At 42.6% G+C, this 18,562-nt stretch overlaps 1 protein-coding gene across 2 annotated transcripts in view; it reads right to left on the bottom strand.

The window, feature by feature from the left end:
- The window catches only part of ptprz1a (protein tyrosine phosphatase receptor type Z1a), a 68,682-nt gene that overhangs the window by 42,768 nt on the left and 7,352 nt on the right, over positions 1-18,562 (bottom strand). The gene's annotated exons all lie outside the window — the stretch shown is intronic.

The following is an 18,562-nucleotide window of genomic DNA, read 5'->3' as shown; positions in this document are numbered from 1 at the left end:
GAGAGAGAGAGAGAGAGAGAGAGAGAGAGAGAGAGAGAGAGAGAGAGAGAATTAATGACAGATTAAACTGGATACTGTCGGTTCATCTGAAGTCACTTCTCTGCTGAATCCTGTAAACACGTTTTTTAACCCGTTTACTGGTGAAAAAATCTATATTTTCTTTGTAGAGCTTTCTTGCTGAGGGAATAGTTCTCTCAAAGTCAATAAAGGATAATATTTTGCCATTTTTCCAAAATCTTTGTCTCTATAAATAAAGGTAACATTCAGTCAATATAGAACTTGAAATGAACTCCACAGATTACAGCTTTGTGTGGTGTAAAGTTGTAAAGAGGTTTTTACAGAATTAACGTAGCTCGATACATTTAAGTTAATGGATTTAATGTTTGAGCTGTTATTGCTGGTTTATTTTATTGTATTTGCAGCCGGCTTATGTATATTTAAAGTTCTTTTTTTTAATCAATTCATGGGTGGAATACTCTTTAAGGGCACATTTACATGCCTGAGAGGAGTATCGACCTGTAGGCTCCACCTTTTTGGCCATATTTGGATATTTTGATTCAAGACAGACCAAACAACCAAAACTGTGATGAGCAATCGTCCCAAACTCACAAACACTACGGACGTTTTTCTGCCCAATAAACAAGAGCGATGTCCTACCGGCAGCATATAACTCCCTACCTCACAACCTTCCTCTCAACCGTGCTGACTAACTAGGTCCACTCCGGCTCTCAGTCACGTATATAATGAGGTGCAGCGCGGTGAGATGCCAGGAGGTGAGTTATTAACCCGAGCGGCTGTCCAGGGCATCCGTCACATTAATGAAGTGGAGTCAACGCCCCGAGGGGCCGTTAGGGAACAACACCTCATTACCATAACAGAGCGCCTTCGGGGCCCTGAATGAGAAACAAAGAGCAGAGGTCACATGATGCGAAGAGGAAATAAAGTGACGCAATGAGGTGTGTGTTCACTAGCAGTCACAATACAGAGAGAAATGTTGGGAATTCATTGATGGAATTTCCTCCCAAGAGGAGAAGCTAAATATTTACTATCGTGACCGATTTAATGTTTCTAGTTTTAGTTTCTGCCCAATAACTGACTGGCTTGTGTTTTCTTCAGGCATCACACTGGATGTCCAACATATTTCTCCAAGACATTCTATGAGAAGCTGCCAAAGTTTATAAAAGACATCCAGCAACAAAAGAAAAAACAATGCACCTTGTGCTTCTTTAAACCCGGGCAGGGAACAAGAACCTGAGGAGGCTTTGATTTCTTTGTGTCATCGTGAGTCATTTCTAAAGCTTTTATTTCTGTCACACTGAAGAGCAAACCGGGTTCATGTTTCTCACAATGACAATAAAAAGCATGGAGACAGTGTCTTAAAGAACAGCGATAACCAGCAGTCTAAGTGTATTGAGCTTTCTTGTAAGGATAGGAAGGACTCTTCTGCATCACTGGTTTAGTGAGTTGAAAAAGCTACAATCTAAAGAAAACTCCCAATCAATTAAACATGTTGGTTTAGATTTCATGGGAAATTCGAATTCAAATTATTTTTGGTAACGTCTGTCCTTCGTCAGTTCATCACTTTGATCCAGACTGAAATATCTTTACAACTATTTGATGGATAGAAATCTAGTCCAGACGTTCATGGTCCTCAGAGGATGAATCCTACTGACTTTACCTCTGGCAATGCTCCTGACAGACTTCTCCTGACTCAACATGGTAAACATAGCTACTAAACAGGAAGATGTTTGCATTCAGATGTTTAATCCATCCATCTAACAGTTGTCGAGATATTTCTCAACAACCTACTGCTGTATGTAATTCCTGGAGCCTCGTCTTTAAGTGTGGCTAAAACTATTAAAGTGGTGGCGGCCATTGATCACTGTAGTGAGTAAATATTCTAGAGTATCAGTAGCAAATGAAGCTGTAGAAGTTCCATCAGTTTATGTCAAACAAACAATTGATTCACTTTGAACAGAAACTATAGATGATGTGACCGTGATTGAACACTAGAAGACCTTAACGTCACGACCGCAACATGAAATACAATCCAGAGTACAGAAAGTGGTCTTGAGACAGAGAGCAACCTCGAGTACGACAACACTAAACCGAACAGTAGGTCTGTTTGAATCCTGTATGAAGACTCTTTCGTGTCCACGTTACAACTCAAATACCAATCACCAATCCTCCACATGAACCAAAATCTAGTCGGTGTTACAAACTTCAAACCAAGAGATCCCTCCGAGTGCTTAGAACCTCTTTTCCAAATGAAATGTCATGACCCAACCAGTTTGTGATCGGTTCAGAATTAGTCTGTGGTAAATTAGGAGATGAGGTCTCCTGCTGTGTGCTGTTTATTCCCCCTGAGCTCTGGATGATAGCGGTCTAATCTAGGATTACATGTTTGACAGTCTGCAGAGGGACAGCACCTTCAGTATGAAGACCTCCGTACAGGAAGTAGAGTTCTCATGGAAAGCAGGTGTTTTCCAGGCAGGCAGCCTGTAATCTGACTGCTTTAAAACCAGAATAGCTGCATTAGATTAAGTCTTTATGAGTAAAGAGGAGATCACTTCGAAAGTTTGGATCAGTTTGGGTTTTAAAACGTCCTGCAGGGTGGATTTTACAGAACAGAAGAACTATAGAGGGAGCAGATGGAAGGACTCTCTACATGGTTTAAATCAATAGCAGGATAAATGTCTTTATTTCATACCTAAGATATAAGACAATATGGCCAATGAGTGGAATACATCTTTAATATATGGGCATGTTTAGTACAGGTCAAAACAAACAAATATTTGATTTAGATTGAAGATTAAAATGTTATATGATCCAAAGCTCCAGAATGGCGACTAAATGGATTTAGAGGAGAGCGACTGCTTTGGAAGTTTTAGAGAAAGATTTCATTAAATAAAATGATCTGCCTGATGCACTGTTTGGGTTCAACAATAGAAATGAAACAGGATTAGAGCGGCGGCCATTTTTATGTCTTCAGTTGCAATTTGGACCGTTACGCTAATTTCCGTATGAACTAAACCGACTCACGGCCAGTCGCTGACTCACTGAGGGGAAGTTTTGCAGTAACGACTAAAATGAGGAGTGAAGTAGTAACATTAGGGAAAGCGTAGAGAGCAGAATAAATGAGTAAAATCAAGTGAAGCCGATGCGGAAGTGTCTTAAAGCTGCATTCTCTCTAGAGATCTCTACTGGTCCATTTAGAGTCAAACAGACCATAAAGCAGAGTTCAAAGTATCTTTTCCTGCTAGCTAGCTACAAGCTAGGCTGAACCATGAGTGAGGATGATACACTAGATCTGCCTGCGCGATCAGTTCAGAGAAAACATTCTGCAGAAGATAAAGCGTGTCTTGTCCTTCTAGTCTAGTGGAAGATCACAGGATCGTCCAGTCATCCATTTCATTTCAGTTCACTGCAGAAAATTTAATCCCTAAATATAACAGAGGGTTGAAATGTAGAAAAAGAAGAGACGACTCTAAACTAATGTTTCTGAGGAATTAAAGAGTGACGGAGCACCAAAGTGGAACTAAACTCCCTCCCCGGCACTTTCCCATGAATCATTGCATGACCATACATAGAGAATGAATGTGATTTACACATTCCAGCTGCGTTACAGCTCCTGCCGGCTGCAGCTTGTTCCCTTCAAAAGGCAGCAATAAAGAAACAATTAGGAAGAAGTGACATGTTTTGTTTTTTATGTTTCTTTGCGGCCGCCTCGCTCTGGTGCCGTTATTCACTCTGCTGCTTTTAATCACTGGCCTCCCAACACTCTGGCAGGGTCGCAACCTCGAGTTTCAGGGTTCAGAGGTGATTAGTTCAAATAACAAGAAGCAGCTTTTAATGCGGTGAGGATGTTTTTACATCGTTATCACCTCAGGATGGAGCGTTTCCTGTTCTGTCCAACACTCTGGACCCTTTATCTCAACTACTGGACAGATTGTAGATGATGAATATAAATTTCATCACAAAGGATCACCAACGATTTTGGTGACCTTCCTTCTTCACCATCAGGACCAAATTTCCTCATCTATACAGAAATGTTAGCTTTTTTTAAGGCTTCGTTGGATATGAAACTGATTGAATCATCAGCATAAAGATGAACAGTTGTATTAAAAGTATCCGGTTCTTTAAAAACAAAAAAAGACGTCATATTCCGTTTGGATATTCTGAATTAGGCCTTATTCCAAATGGAGCATTTTATGAGTAAAACGTGTGATGTGTCTATTATTCAGGTTTTAGGAGCATTCTTTGGACATATTTACAGCTCATTCAGAATATGAGTCTCAATAGAGGATGTTATGCCTCCTTCCTCTTTACGAGCAGCTCTCTGTGTTGAACACAAACCAACTAACTAATTGTTTGCAAAGCTGGAGAAGAGATGCCCAAAAGAAAAGAGAAACACACCTTCTTATAAACGTTATGAAGGACGTGGATATCAACCGGAGCAAATATCACAACGCCGACCTTTTCAATGAGGCGGCTGAAGGAATGAAAGAGGGAGGCTGAGTTCACACTGGTTATGTTCATCATAATATGCACGGCTGCATGTCAACGGGGAATATTAGTGTCATTTTCATTTTTGTGGAAACTAAGAAGGAATATTGTGTTTATCAGGAATAATTAGTGAGCATGTTAACATAGTCATTGTTACAGCCTCCATTTTCACATCTGTGAGTTTTTATCAATCCTACTTTCCAAATGCTCTTAGTTTTTAGTGATTAGCTCACTGCTATCAGGCTAGCCGTCATACTTGATCTATTATTAAATCAAAGGTTCTTTTGGGGGATACTTCCTGTACCGATGTGTACAGATTGTAAAGCCCTCTGAGGCAAAATAAAAATAAATATAGATTTAGAGTCTAGACTTTTGTTCTCTTTAACAGCACAGTTTTCGTTCTAATGATTGTTTATTGTGTCTCATATTGTTTTCTGATTTGTAGTCACCATCACTGAAACATGAATGTCTGGACACGATTTCATGCCAATCCATATATCAGCTGTTGAGGTATTTCACGGCACAGAGAGACAGACTTTTTAAACCCTAAAAACCTCTCTCTGTGACGTCGGAGCAGTCGGGTGGGTCAGGACAGGCAGGAAGCTGTGATCTCCGTCTCTGTCAAGGTGGAGATGGAAACCAGAGAGTGTAAACAGAAGCTCTGACATGAAACACCTGTCTGCTCCCTGAACAGGACATCAGCAAGAGTCTATTAAGTCTGTGCGTCTGTGTGTGTGTGTGTGTGTGTGTGCGCTTTCACTACGAAGAATACTGTCCGAGCTCATCTTTCCGTTCCACGCGCCGGTTGTCGTCCAGTTCGAGTCGCACAGCTTTAAGAGTCAGCGAGGTGAAGCCGTCTGAACGCTTCAGGTGACTTTTCGTTGACCGAAACTGTACGATGACCAAACCGGCGAGGCCCCGGAGAACAAAGAATATGTTTTTGGAGAAGATTACAAACCTCAGTTTAAAGTTTTTAATGAAGACATGGGTTTGAATCATTTCCTCGCCGCGTGTCCGATCCTCTCTGCGTTGCAGGACAAACACGACTCGTCCGACTGCAGGTGTCAGTTACAGACCACACCGGCGTCGTGACAATACCCGACACATGAGTTGAGTCGGAGACCTTTTGTGTCAAGAACTACAAAGAAAACGCCTGCTGAGTTTGTCACAGAGTAACCGTGTTAGACCGGAAATGTTACAACTGCACACAAAAGGAGTCCTCTATTGGCTCCTCAGTCCACTCTTCTCCTTAATTCAAACCAGCTCCTGCATGTTAGTGACGTGGCTCTGTGGAGAGCAGCGTCTGTCCAACACTTTGGTCCAGACTGAAGTATCTCAACGACTATCGGATGGGTTGCAATGACACTTTCTAGAGACATTCATGTTCCCCAGAGGATGAATCTTACTGACCTTGCTGATCCGCTGGCTCTTCCTCTAGCACCACCATGAGGCTCACATTTGTGGGTTTGAGGGAAATATCTCAACATCTATTGGATGAGTTGCCAAGATACTCATTACAGATATTCATGTTCCTCTTAGAATGAATTGTAATAACTTTGGTGATCTTTTACTTTTCATACTTTTCATCTAGCGCCATCATCCCGTCAATCGGTGGCAGAGAAAGAATTCTGTAACCACTGTTGTATTAATTGAGAATTATTGAAGAAATAAAAGAAGCACTCAGAGAGAAAAGTAAAGGAACAAAATCAGGAGCAAGAACAGACGAAGAGAGAAAAGCTGATTGAAGACGAATGGAAAGAAAGAAGTGAAGATGGGCGGTGGTGGAGTGTGGGGGGGGGGGGTAACATGCTTATGTTCCACTGGAAACGAGTGAATGAGTAGAATAGATTGTATGGAGAACTCTTGCTCAGCGTCTGTACGGAGAGAAAAAGACCACAACTGTGTCAGTGTGTTTATTCAGCGGAGAGTGGCCGGCTCGGCGCTCCGGTCTGTGGGAGCCCTGCAGCCTCCAGCCGGACGCTGAATAAGAGGATTAGCCGAGCCCTGGGAGAGCCGGGACGTCCACAGGCTGTGGGGGTGAGAACCGGTGCCCACGCCAGAATGTGTGACAACACCCTCACCCCCCCACCACCACCACCACCAACATAACCAACCGAGCCCCTGCCCCTCTCCTGATGCCAGGGGGGGAGGTGAGGGTCTGAGGGGGTGGGGGTGATTCGAGTAATACCAACCACTCAGACTGGAGGGGTATGGCAGGTTAATCTGTGGACAGTCTGGGCTTGTATTTCATTAAAGGACCATGCTGGTGGCACCATGCCTGCTTGGTTTGGCTCTTCAAGTACACATATCTTTAATGTAAATGTTCACATTTTCTATTATATCTTTATAGTATTAAATGATATCTTTATACTATTATACAGCTTAGGTTACACTGTGGATTGTTTAGATTCAGGGTTATGACCATTGCTGGAGTTTGGTCAGTTAAAGCAAGCTCTGCATGGCAGGCTGAGCACAGAGCAGAAATACACCCTGAGAGAGCAGTGAACGGGAGCCTGAACAGCTGGTTGGTTTTACACTTCAGAGGTCTGACTGCAGGCCTGTCAGCAGACTGCTGTCATAACATGACCCCTGAAGCTGCTGTACCAGACCTGCTACATGATTTGTATCATTTTATCGAGGATGTTCTCTTTGGTTCTGCAGAGTGAAGCAGATTAGGAAGTGTGTTAAAACGTGCATTCTCTCTAATGACCACCAGGGGGCGACTCCTCTGGTTGTATAGAAGTCTATGAGAAAATGACTCTACTTCTCTCTTGATTTATTACCTCAGTAAACATTGTAAACATGAGTTTATGGTCTCAATCTCTAGTTTCAAGTCTTCTTCAATACAGCATGATGTTCATTTAGTACATTATGGTCCATTTAGAGTCAAACAGACCATAAAGCAGGGGATGCTTTAGGGCGGGGCTACACAGTGATTGATAGGTCTCTACCAGAGACGTATACGGCGTCTCTACGTCACTCCTCCTCAGTCCAGATATGGTCACTTCCCTCTATTGGTAGCAAAAAAAAAAAAAAACATGGCGACAGCTGTAATCCAAGATGGCGACGGCGAAGTCACTGAAATCAAGGCTTCAAAATGGCAGAATACAAACCGATGGGTGACGTCACGATGACTACATCCACTTCTTATACAGTCTGGTTACCCTACAGGTCTGCTCAGGTCTGTTGACACAAAGAGTTTATATATTGATCAGTCTACTCTGGGACTAGAGGACGTCCAACATGACAACCCATCGGCCAGCTATACTGCAATATCTGAAGCCAAAACTGCAAACTATTTACTAAAGTAGATCACTTGGACAACTGGACTAAAAAGCAGAAGAAACTGACATATTTGATTTTCCCCGAACCCTTTAAGGAAGTATAGTATCTCCACGCCATGATAGATCTGTGACAATGGTTATTCATCAGCCTTAAAGGCATAAAATCATCGTTGTACAACTTCTGTTACCTGTTTGTCTAAGATTCTTTTAACCACAAACCTTGTTTGCTCAACTTCACTGTTTCTACAGTTCCTGCTCTCTATTCTCTTTGTTCGTATCTTTCTGTGGGTGAAGAAAACTATCTTGCAAAAGTGCAGCAAAAATAACAACATCTCCAAACTGCCTTTGAGTCTGTATCTGAGGAGAAATAAAAGTTTGACCTTTGTGAGGCTCAGACAGCACAGTGATTCATGAGAGTGCTCCTGCTGGATTTATACACAGCAGAACCTCCATAAAAACCCACTACGAGACCACCAACAGGACATCAAAGTGCCTCGTCACAGCGCTGCAGGCATTACACAAATGAAAAGTCAGTTCTACCTAAAAAATCCCTCCAAACTTCTGCTGGAAGCGTCGACACGAGAGAAAACTAAACTCATCAGCCGACCGGAGGCCTCGGGGGTTGGCGCTCTCCTCATCGATCAGCCGCTCTCATCTTTCCCTTTTAACTATAAATGGCAAAGAACAAAAGCTGTGGATTACCTACAGGCCGAGTCCGTCAGCCCTAAAAGGAGGACGAAACATGAAAGAAGCAGAGAGGAGGATTTCATGTGTGCAGTCCAGGAATGGAGGAGGGAGAACACACTACAGGAGCTCAACTGAGATGGAAATATGAGCCAGTGCTGCAGCAATATTATATTTTATATGTTTTACGTCTCTGCCTGCAGCCATTTTTTTTTTTCAGTCTCTCCTGAACCACCTTGGTCACCTTTCTAAAACCGTACTTTCCAGGCTAGACATTGTGAATCGAACGGTTGCACTCGGCCTCCTCTTGTCAGTCAACACACTCCCTTCTGTGTGTGTGTGTGTGGTCATGGTTTTAACTTTTAACTGCAGTGTGTCGTCTCTGGTCTACATCGTCCAACACCAGCATCACTGCACTGAACTGTGATAAGAGTGAACAGCTCGCTGACAGCTCTGTGTGTGTTCATGCACTCGTGTTTGACCTGGATCTGTAGTCAGAAACAAATGATCTGTCCCGGGGGAGAGCAGATGAATAATGGATCCGACTGTCTACAGTTTCCATCATGCAGCCTCTCTGGCCTGCAGCCAGACACTCTGCCATCAACCATGTTGGTTTAGACTCTGGTCTGTTTTATTCTGTGAGCTGCTGCCAGCTGAACAATAAGCAGGTCAGGTCTACTGTTCTAAATGATCAGTCTCACGTGTCAGATCTGTCCCGCTGGCGTCATTTTCAGTGGATGCAGAAGTTGTTCTAAATGTGATTTCAGCTCGTTTAGTCTAAAGATTTTTAGTGTCGACTCCTCTGGTTGTGTAGAAGTCTATGAGAAAATGACTCTACTTCTCTCTTGATTTATTACCTCAGTAAACATTGTAAACATGAGTTTATGGTCTCAATCTCTAGTTTCAAGTCTTCTTCAATACAGCATGATGTTCATTTAGTACATTATGGTCCATTTAGAGTCACACAGACCATAAAGCAGGGGATGCTTTAGGGCGGGGCTACACAGTGATTGACAGGTCTCTACCAGAGACGTATTCGTCACTCCTCCTCCGCATTCTAAATATGGTAACTTCTGTTCACTGGTTGCAAAAACAACATGGCGACGGCCGTAATTGACAAATTCAAGGCTCTAAAACGGCCGTCCATAAACCAATAGGTGACGCCACAATGACTACGTCCACTTCTTATATACGTACAGTCCATGGTTTCAATGAAAGGACCTTTATCAGGATTTAGTTTCCTTTTTGACAACACTGTAGAAATCTGTAGAAAATGAGAAAGAGAAAGTAAAACAGGTTTGGAAAGTTATCAGACAAATGTTCAGGTGCACTTTTCTCTAAAAAAGAAATATAACTCTGGACGCCTGCAGGTGTTGACACAACTTCCAGTCTTGTGTGGTATTTACACCAGTTCTCAGCAATGACGCAGGCTGTCCCATCAACACCTGTTCATCTTCTAAATGTCTGCTGGTACCCGCCCACTGTTCACTGAGTGCCAGCCTCTGCTGCTGCATCAATCTCAAACAAACCCTGCAGCCGAAACCTCGAACTGACTCCCTCTGTTCGTCTGCCCGGCCGTCACCTCCACAGCCAGAGGCTCCAAAACACTCAGACAGTGACTGGGGTGTTTAAACAAAGAGCTCCCACTCGGAGCGACTTGTTTACAGGAAGCTCCAACACAACGACCTCAAAGTCACTTTATTTACTTTAAACCTTTGCTGTCCGCTGTGCCAGCCTCAGCTGTGTGTTTTAGTTGCTGCAGAGCAGAACATACATGATTTGGTCTTTGAACAGCAACATTTTCAAGAGAAAAAAAACATTTGGAAGCACTAAATGTATGCAGCACGTGGCTCATGTTGGCATCAATCAGAGAACAAAGCAGCGGTGTGTATGTTCTGGGGGACTGGTGCTCTGAAGGTCACATACATTACATCCCTGTGGCATTCAGAGCCTTCCCTTTGGCAGCCGTCAAGGTATAATGTGTAAACAAAATGGAGTCCAGGTGGCCATGTGTTTACAGAAACTTTACCGCCAATCCAACTGGAATGAATTTGATCCCTATGTGACCCAGAACTTCCTGATGATCTGAAAAATGTCGGCTCACATGAATCTGGGAACGTTTTACAAAATATAAAACCTCCATGGATTAACAATGCATAATACAGAGAACATAAGTTGTATATAAGAAGTAGACGTAGTCATCTTGACGTCACCCATTTGTTTGTGGACTGCTGATTTGAAGCCTTAAATTCAGCGATTTCGCTGTCGCCATCTTGGATTACAGCCGTTGGTATCTTGGTTTTTCGCAACCAGTGAACAGAACTTACAATATCTGGACTGAGGAGGAGTGATGTAGAAACGCCGTATACGTCTCTGGTAGAGACCTGTCAATCACCGTGTAGCCCCGCCCTAAAGCATCCCCTGCTTTATGGTCTGTGTGACTCTAAATGGACCATAATGTACTAAATGAACATCATGCTGTATTGAAGAAGACTTGAAACTAGAGATTGAGACCATAAACTCACGTTTACAATGTTTACTGAGGTAATAAATCAAGAGAGAAGTAGAGTCATTTTCTCATAGACTTCTATACAACCAGAGGAGTCGCCCCCTGGTGGACACTAGAGAGAATGCAGGTTTGAGACACTTCAGCATTCTGGTGCATTTGGTTTTAATTGTCGGTGGTCCCTGCAAATAATAAATATAACATAAAAATAATACAACCAGATTGATGCTTTAATTAGAGCAAACGCAGCTGGACTAAACTATCTACTTTATGTTCGTGAGACACAACAATGTATTTCTTCCGTACTAGCCTCCATGTATGATGAACAGTGTGTCCAAAACAAGAGCCAAGTCTCTGTTTTCTATTATTCACATCCTGCACATCCTGCAGGGCCTTTTTAAGTCCAATTGTGAACGAATGACACGTTGGGACTATTTTCCAACTTTAGAAACTCGACAGACTGCAGAGAAAGTCCAGCTGAGAGAAACCTGAACCTGAAGTGTCCTAACAAGGCCCACCGTAGAGAGCACAAACCTCTTCAGACGGATTTAGGGTACGACACTTTTCTTGCTCTTGTCTCTACAGGTTACTCTCCTGAATACCTGATCACCAGCGAAGGAGCAGCAGGTTTTTTTTCTTCACCCAGATTCCCCCCAAATGTAAGAAGCATCTGTTCAAGCGGAGACATTTATTTTTTTTTGCTCCAGCAGACGTGTTTCCAATCTAATCGTACACGCGGTGACGAAACAGTTTGTCAGAGGCCCAAAGACAAGCTTCTCAAACAGAAAAACGACTTAATTAAACACCGGGGCTGAAAGGACGAAGGAGAGCGCCAACGCTGTGTCCCACAGCAAAGACAATGAGGGAGTAAGAGTGTGTGTGTGTGTGTGTGTGTGTGTGTGTGTGTGTGTGTGTGTGTGTGTGTGTGTGTGTGTCTATATGAAGGCCTCTTACTTACTTTATAAACTTTTTACTGATTCATTTACGCTTCAGCTCAGGCTTAACATGAGCCTGACGCTGTGTGTCCAGTTAAAAGTTTATTTATCGAGTTAATAGAGCTAATGATGCATTCAAGTCATGTAGGATTTCTAAGCTGCCAAACTGGGAAAACAGTCAGTAAACACTGAACAAATCCACAGATGCTGGCTGCCCCAAGCTCAACTTAACCCTATTGTAAGAGCTATAAATAACCTGTGAAGAATGTTTGGGATCATAGATCTTACTTCTAGAGAAAAATAAAAATAAACTTCAAAAGAGGGTTAATAGAAGATGTGATGCAGATGTTAAGTTTGTCAAGTTGAATACATTTTCTTACTTTTCTTATACTGCTTTATACTTTCCGTTAAAAAAACAAACATGAAATCTCGTATTAAAACGATTTTAAAACACTTTCTGGTTGTTTTCCTTCCATTCTTTAAAAACAAACAAATAAAACAAATGTTGAAAGCAAAATATAAATTCACAGACACGAGGATCCTCTCAGATAAAATCCTAACAGCAAACAGGAAAGTGATTTTTACCAGATATTAATTAAAACCAACGGCTATCTGGGAGGAAGGAAATCAATCTAAAGACGGATGCTTTTACTTGGAGAATAATAAGTATCTGTAGTTTGTAATGTGTAGCCTAGCGGTGGCTAAAACGTGTAAAACCACGAATTTAAAGTGTCTCCTAAAGCAGTGGTTCTCAACCGGTCTGGCTGCGGGACCCACCATCACCCCTTAATGACAATGACAATGACATGGATTAAGTAATAAATTACGTAACAGATTCATTTTAGAAAAATGAGAAATTAGTGTTGGAAGAATTCACTTATATGAGTCTGTCCAGTCAGAGTCTAATGACTCTGGTCTCTCTGGACATCTCTCTCTTTTGGAGATCGTCCTATGATTTGACTTTCACAACTCACACCTCAATAGTCCTGCTCTGCTGTCTCTGTATCCTCGTGTCACGGTGTGTGTGTGTACATCTCACTCAAGTCAGGAAACCTGTCAGAATACCCATATTTGATTGGCTGAGCTGCATCAGGTGATGTGATTCACAACGCATTGGTCGGTGTTTTTCCTGCACCGCTGAACAAGTGCCGTAAATGCTGGAATAATTCCGCTGCGACCCACTTTTGGGTCGCGACCCACCAGTTGACAATCACTGTCCTAAAGAGTCCGGCTTCAAGTAATGCGCCCGTGTCCGAACCCCAGTGCTACGGACCAATCAGCGTCCTGTGAGGAGCTACTGGCAGCTAGGGGCGGGGCTTAGCTGTGTGTCATGCCACACTGATTGGCGACTGTTGGTTCTAAACGAGGTTAGCGTAGCTGCTGCAACATCTGCTCATTTGAAAGAAGAGGAAAGAAGGACTGCGTTTCCGCTTTTCACCCGACTGGCTTCAATTAAGAGTTTGATTGACAGATGTTTCATCCAATCGCCTGCCAAGTATTTATACAAAGTGCCTGTCCCTTTTCCCAAACAGTTTCCCAACAAACCATCTGGCGCTTCAGGTTACAACATATGAGCCATCTGTCCAGACAGCCCTTCAGCTCGTCCTCTCTCCGTCCCTCAGCAGGATGTCCCGCCTCCACATGATGTCAGCGCCCGCATCATCAGGAGGCGCCCTGCAGGAGCCGCTAATTGCTTCTTCTTTTTTTTCACCTGCGTGAGTGGAACCCGGCGGCCATTAGCAGCACAATCAGCAGCTCATTACCAGGCGGACGATTTGTGATGGTGCCGTGGGGATGCAGGACTATTTTGAGGAATGACCTAATTGAAATTAGCGGGGGGGGGGGGGCACAGAGGAAATAATGGATTTTACACTCTGTGTCCTTCCTTAACTGTGACACACTTCTGATGGATTCACTGATGTAAACCAACGATGGCAGATGTTTCCTCCTTCATTTTTACCTTCACCATAACTGATGCTGTAGCGAAGAAATGTCCCCTCGTGGGATTAATAAAGTAACTATCTATCTATCTATCATAAAACACATTTTATAAAACAAGTTCTCTTCATGAGGTTATTAAGTTGAACAGTTTGTTGGAGGAAGCATCAAATATAAAACACAGATCATAAATGTCTTATTGTCTAAAGTAAGATCTTTCAAATGGTTGTATCTTTATTCAATTTGTAGGTTTTTTCAATATCTTGTGCAATATTATTTCATTATACTATGTGTATAACTTTATTACTTTTCAATATTACTTTTAGTTTCTATTAGGCACTGCTGTTAATATCACTTCTTATACACTGTTTTTACTCTTGTATTTAATCTTTTGTTGATGTAATTTATTTTTTCTATTTTAATGATTTTTTGACTTTACTCTTATTGCTGCTCTATTCTTTGCTGCACTGGTGTCAGTATTATTTCTTTTACACTTACTAATTGTTATTCTATTGTTCATTTATGTTTATATTTTTATTCTATTGTTTTTTTTTTGCTGTCCTTCTGTTACAAGAATTTCCTTCCAGATTAATAAAGTTTTATCTTATCTTATTACTTCATAACTTATTTATGTTGAATTATAAAGGCAGGTTGTAAATTAAATTAGGGATAAAAACAAATTGACAAGAAAACTACAATCCCTCAGAGAGTTCGAGGAGAAGATACAAAACTCGAGAAGACGGGAAACGGCGTCCGCCAAACAAATAAAAACTATTGAGTCGGACGGTTACTGTCCCCTAAAAATATCTAAACCAGCTCGTGGCGGTCCAGATGCAGCAGTTTGGTTGGCGCTGGTTAGTGCTGACCTCCTGCTGTTCACCTCCTCCACCACCAGCTGCCTCCCATCAAACCCCCCCCCCCCAAACATCCACCCTGGGCTACTGAACCAGTCGACCAGCCACATGACGTGGAAACCTCCGTCTGCTGCATGTACAGAGGGATTTACAGCGGTTGTACCGTTAAAGAGAGACTCAATATGTAAAAAGGTCAAACAAAGACTAAAATACTCCGTTAACCCAGAGAACATCATGAACTGTTTTACTGTGAAATTCATAAGATTATTGTTAAAAATGTGCTGAAAACGATTAGCTGATTCATTCATTAGTGGATCGACAGGAACACCAAACAGTCTCCGATTGTAGCTTCTCCTGCGTTCTCTGTTTTACAGTAAATCTCCGTGAACAGAACATATTGGGATTCTGATGTAATGCTCTGGGTTCCTCTAGCGCTAGTGTTGGACGCGTCAGGGACCACGAGGCAGTTTTCCCGTCGTTACATGCAGTCAGTGTTTTTGCAAAATAAACTTAGTTAGAACTTAGGTTTAGTAAAGATTATGGTTTAAGTTCAAATAATCTGTTTGTTAAAATAAGTACGACTTGTAACATGGTGTTAAAAGTTAAAAGCAAAACAATGGTGAAATAAGTCAAAGTAGACTTGGTTTTCTCACCGAACGCTGACAGCGCTCTCCCACAAACGTTACTTTTCTTATATAAATATATGTATATATACTACAGTTGTACTTTCTGAAGATCAAAACTTTGTATTTTGGAGATGCATGGACCAGTATATCCTCTGGGGACAACAACTGCGGCTTTAGACTGGATTTCTTCTTTCCACTTGTCTGAACAGGAGTGGAACAACAACACGGCTGTATTCAACAGAAACTCATCCTGTTCTGACCTGTTGGGTCAAACAGCACATCTGGCAGCTTCAGCTGCATTCAGTGACAACGTGAAATCTTCACGTCTGTTTCCAATTCGATCTAACAGCTGTAATTGTCTGGCTCTTCACTGACTAACAGGATCAACCTTTCACACGTCTCTCCCTGCATCAGAGCCTCGTGGGTGAAGTGCAGCTGATGTTTTTTTCTCACAGATCCTACCGATCTTTGTACGACAGCTCAGGTGCGTCAACACAACCTGAGGCCTCAGTCAGAGGAGATGACGTGTGCAGAACCAGCCTGACTAAGTGGAGGAGGACAGAGCGAGTGGCTCTGGGGGAAACATCTGCTGAGTGCTGTTTGAGTCTGCGAGTCTTGAGGTCAAACTGACAGCTGACCTCTGACCTCACACACCTGAATCTGAGTGTTTGGGTCATAATGAAACACATTTAGGTGTTCATGTTATTACTTTGTCTGTTTACGTCTGTAGATTCACTAGAGGTTACCCTTAGATAACGCCTCATTAGCTCACAGCCCAGTATCACGGCAGTTTGTGAAATAGTCACAAAATACAATCTATTGGTTTTCCGTGTACACGTGTACAGGGACACAAACAGGGTTTTTTTTCGTGTCTGTTTTGAATTCAGGCTTGAAAAATCCTAAAAGCCGTGTTATTTGTGAAGATTATCAAGCTGAACAAAACGTGTAAGTATCATAAACATTTGTTTGCCACAGAGATTATTTTCTGCAATAATCAAAAACAATCCGAGTGGACGGAACCAGTGAGACGCTAACTTCCTGCTCTATTTAACAGCTAAAGAGTTTAGACTTTGGATTTCCAGTCATCAGGTGACACCAACATGACTGTGATGATAATGTTACTGTGTTCTAGCCACATCAACCTTAAAAAGTGATAATATATCAGTTTTCTGGCTCATTTTTGTGCCCTGAAAGCCCATTAATGCTGTGAAATGTACTTTTTAGCCCAGTTGTTCACATTGATGTAAAAACTCGACATATCTGGGGTCTTTTTTCTTCTTCTCTTACTTCTTTAGAGTCTCCTGACACGGCGCTGCCCAGCTCGACCCCCTGCTACTGTTAGCTTGTAATGTCGGTGATCGAGGAATTTAAGCTCATTCTCCTGCTGCACTCAATGGAGAGCTGATCTGGATAAGAGGATCAGACTAATGTCTGAAATGTTAATGTCAATGTTCTGTAAATACTTGAAAAGGCCTTGTTGAGGCCCATCGACTCCCTTTGTGCACGCCAACATCTGCCTAAAGCGTCTCCGCGTTCACCTGCTTAGATCCTCCTCCACCAGCCGGTGAATGGGGGAAGAAAAGGAGCGACCGACCCGCGTCCTCCACGCAGGCCTTTTATTTCAAAAGATCGCTGGCCTTTTTTCTGCTTCACTTTTTTTTTTTAATTCAGCGGTTTGGGAGACGAGGGCCATCGAAAGATCCAGAATTCGAAGAGAGACCACACACTTGCAGGCAGCTGAGGAGTGGAGAAAACAAGGGGGGGGGGGAGTGGAGGGAGTGGAGGGCAAATGAAATGTCTCTCCACCAGCTACTCTACGGGGGCTCCACTTGTTCTCAACTGCAATGGTGAGTGCCCCCACCCCCTCTCACCCTTTTTCAGGGGGGCTATGGGCCACCCGGATCTGCCCCGTCATCCATTACAGTGTCCAGAGCGGTGGTGGGCACCGAGGAGGAGGAGAAGGAGGAAGAGGAGGAGGAGAAGGGGCGGGGGCGGCAGAGCACCAGGCAGACACCAGCAGAGGCAAGATGGCTGGCTAACTAAAAAAAATTTAAAAAAAGAATTCATCCCTCACCCGCCCTGAAACAAGAGAGGAGACAAATGAGGAGGAGGATTAAAAAAGGGTGGATGAGGAGGAGGAGGGGGGAGACAGTAGAAGGATGAAGGCATGAGGCTCTAAAAAGGGGGAGAAAAGTGGGGACAGCGGGGTGACGGAAGATGTGCAGCAGCAAGTTGTGAAACGAGAAGAGTTAAATGAGAGATTAAGAGCCGAGGACAGAAAGCGGGAGAAAAAAAAAAGTAGTTGGACTGAAAACAATGTTGAAGAAGATTGAAGAGTAAGAAACAAAACAACGAAAGAAGAGAGATCTGGCCCCGAGGAAAAGGCACCGCGAAAAAATCTTAAAATCTTCCCTTTTTACAACCTTGTGTAGAGAACTTAAAAACGTAGTTTCAAAAGATACCAAATATGTCAGGCTGAGGAAATGTGTGCAAACGGATCCATGTGACATTTGACTGAATGGTGCAGCCATTAAAAAAAAAAACACTATGATACTAATAGCCAAATATTTTGGGCGATCGTCACACTGCTGTTGGCTTCTTGGATGTATATTTACAACGTCTTCGTCTCCAGACAACATGAAACACGGCCAATACTAGCTTGAAACAACTAATAGACCTCCCTCCATGAGGAGTGACGTAGAGACATATATGTCTCTGGTAGAGACCTGTCAATCACCGTGTAGCCCCGCCCTAAAGCATCCCCTGCTTTATGGTCTGTTTGACTCTAAATGGACCATAATGTACTAAATGAACATCATGCTGTATTGAAGAAGACTTGAAACTAGAGATTGAGACCATAAACTCATGTTTACAATGTTTACTGAGGTAATAAATCAAGAGAGAAGTAGAGTCATTTTCTCATAGACTTCTATACAACCAGAGGAGTCGCCCCCTGGTGGACACTAGAGAGAATGCAGCTTTAAGACATGAAGCTTTGGATTCACTCTTCAGAACCGGAGGTTGCTGCCTGGTTAGATGGAGACTTGTTTTTTTTCCAGTTCACAATCTCTTCTTCTTCTTCTCCGTTTACTGCCAGATTACAGCCATGTGTAGCTTATATTTATTGGCTCCAAACCAGTTGATGAGAACGCAACTGATTCACATTTCTTTTTTTTGGCGACATTTCAAAAGTTCAAGTGGCTCCACCTGCAAAATCTGAGACCAAACT

This window comes from Anarrhichthys ocellatus, unplaced genomic scaffold (assembly GCF_004355925.1).
Source record: "Anarrhichthys ocellatus isolate YVR2014 unplaced genomic scaffold, GSC_Weel_1.0 scaffold2, whole genome shotgun sequence".
In the NCBI taxonomy this organism is placed as follows: Eukaryota; Metazoa; Chordata; class Actinopteri; order Perciformes; family Anarhichadidae; genus Anarrhichthys; species Anarrhichthys ocellatus.
This window is presented reverse-complemented; position numbering and strand designations above follow the sequence as displayed.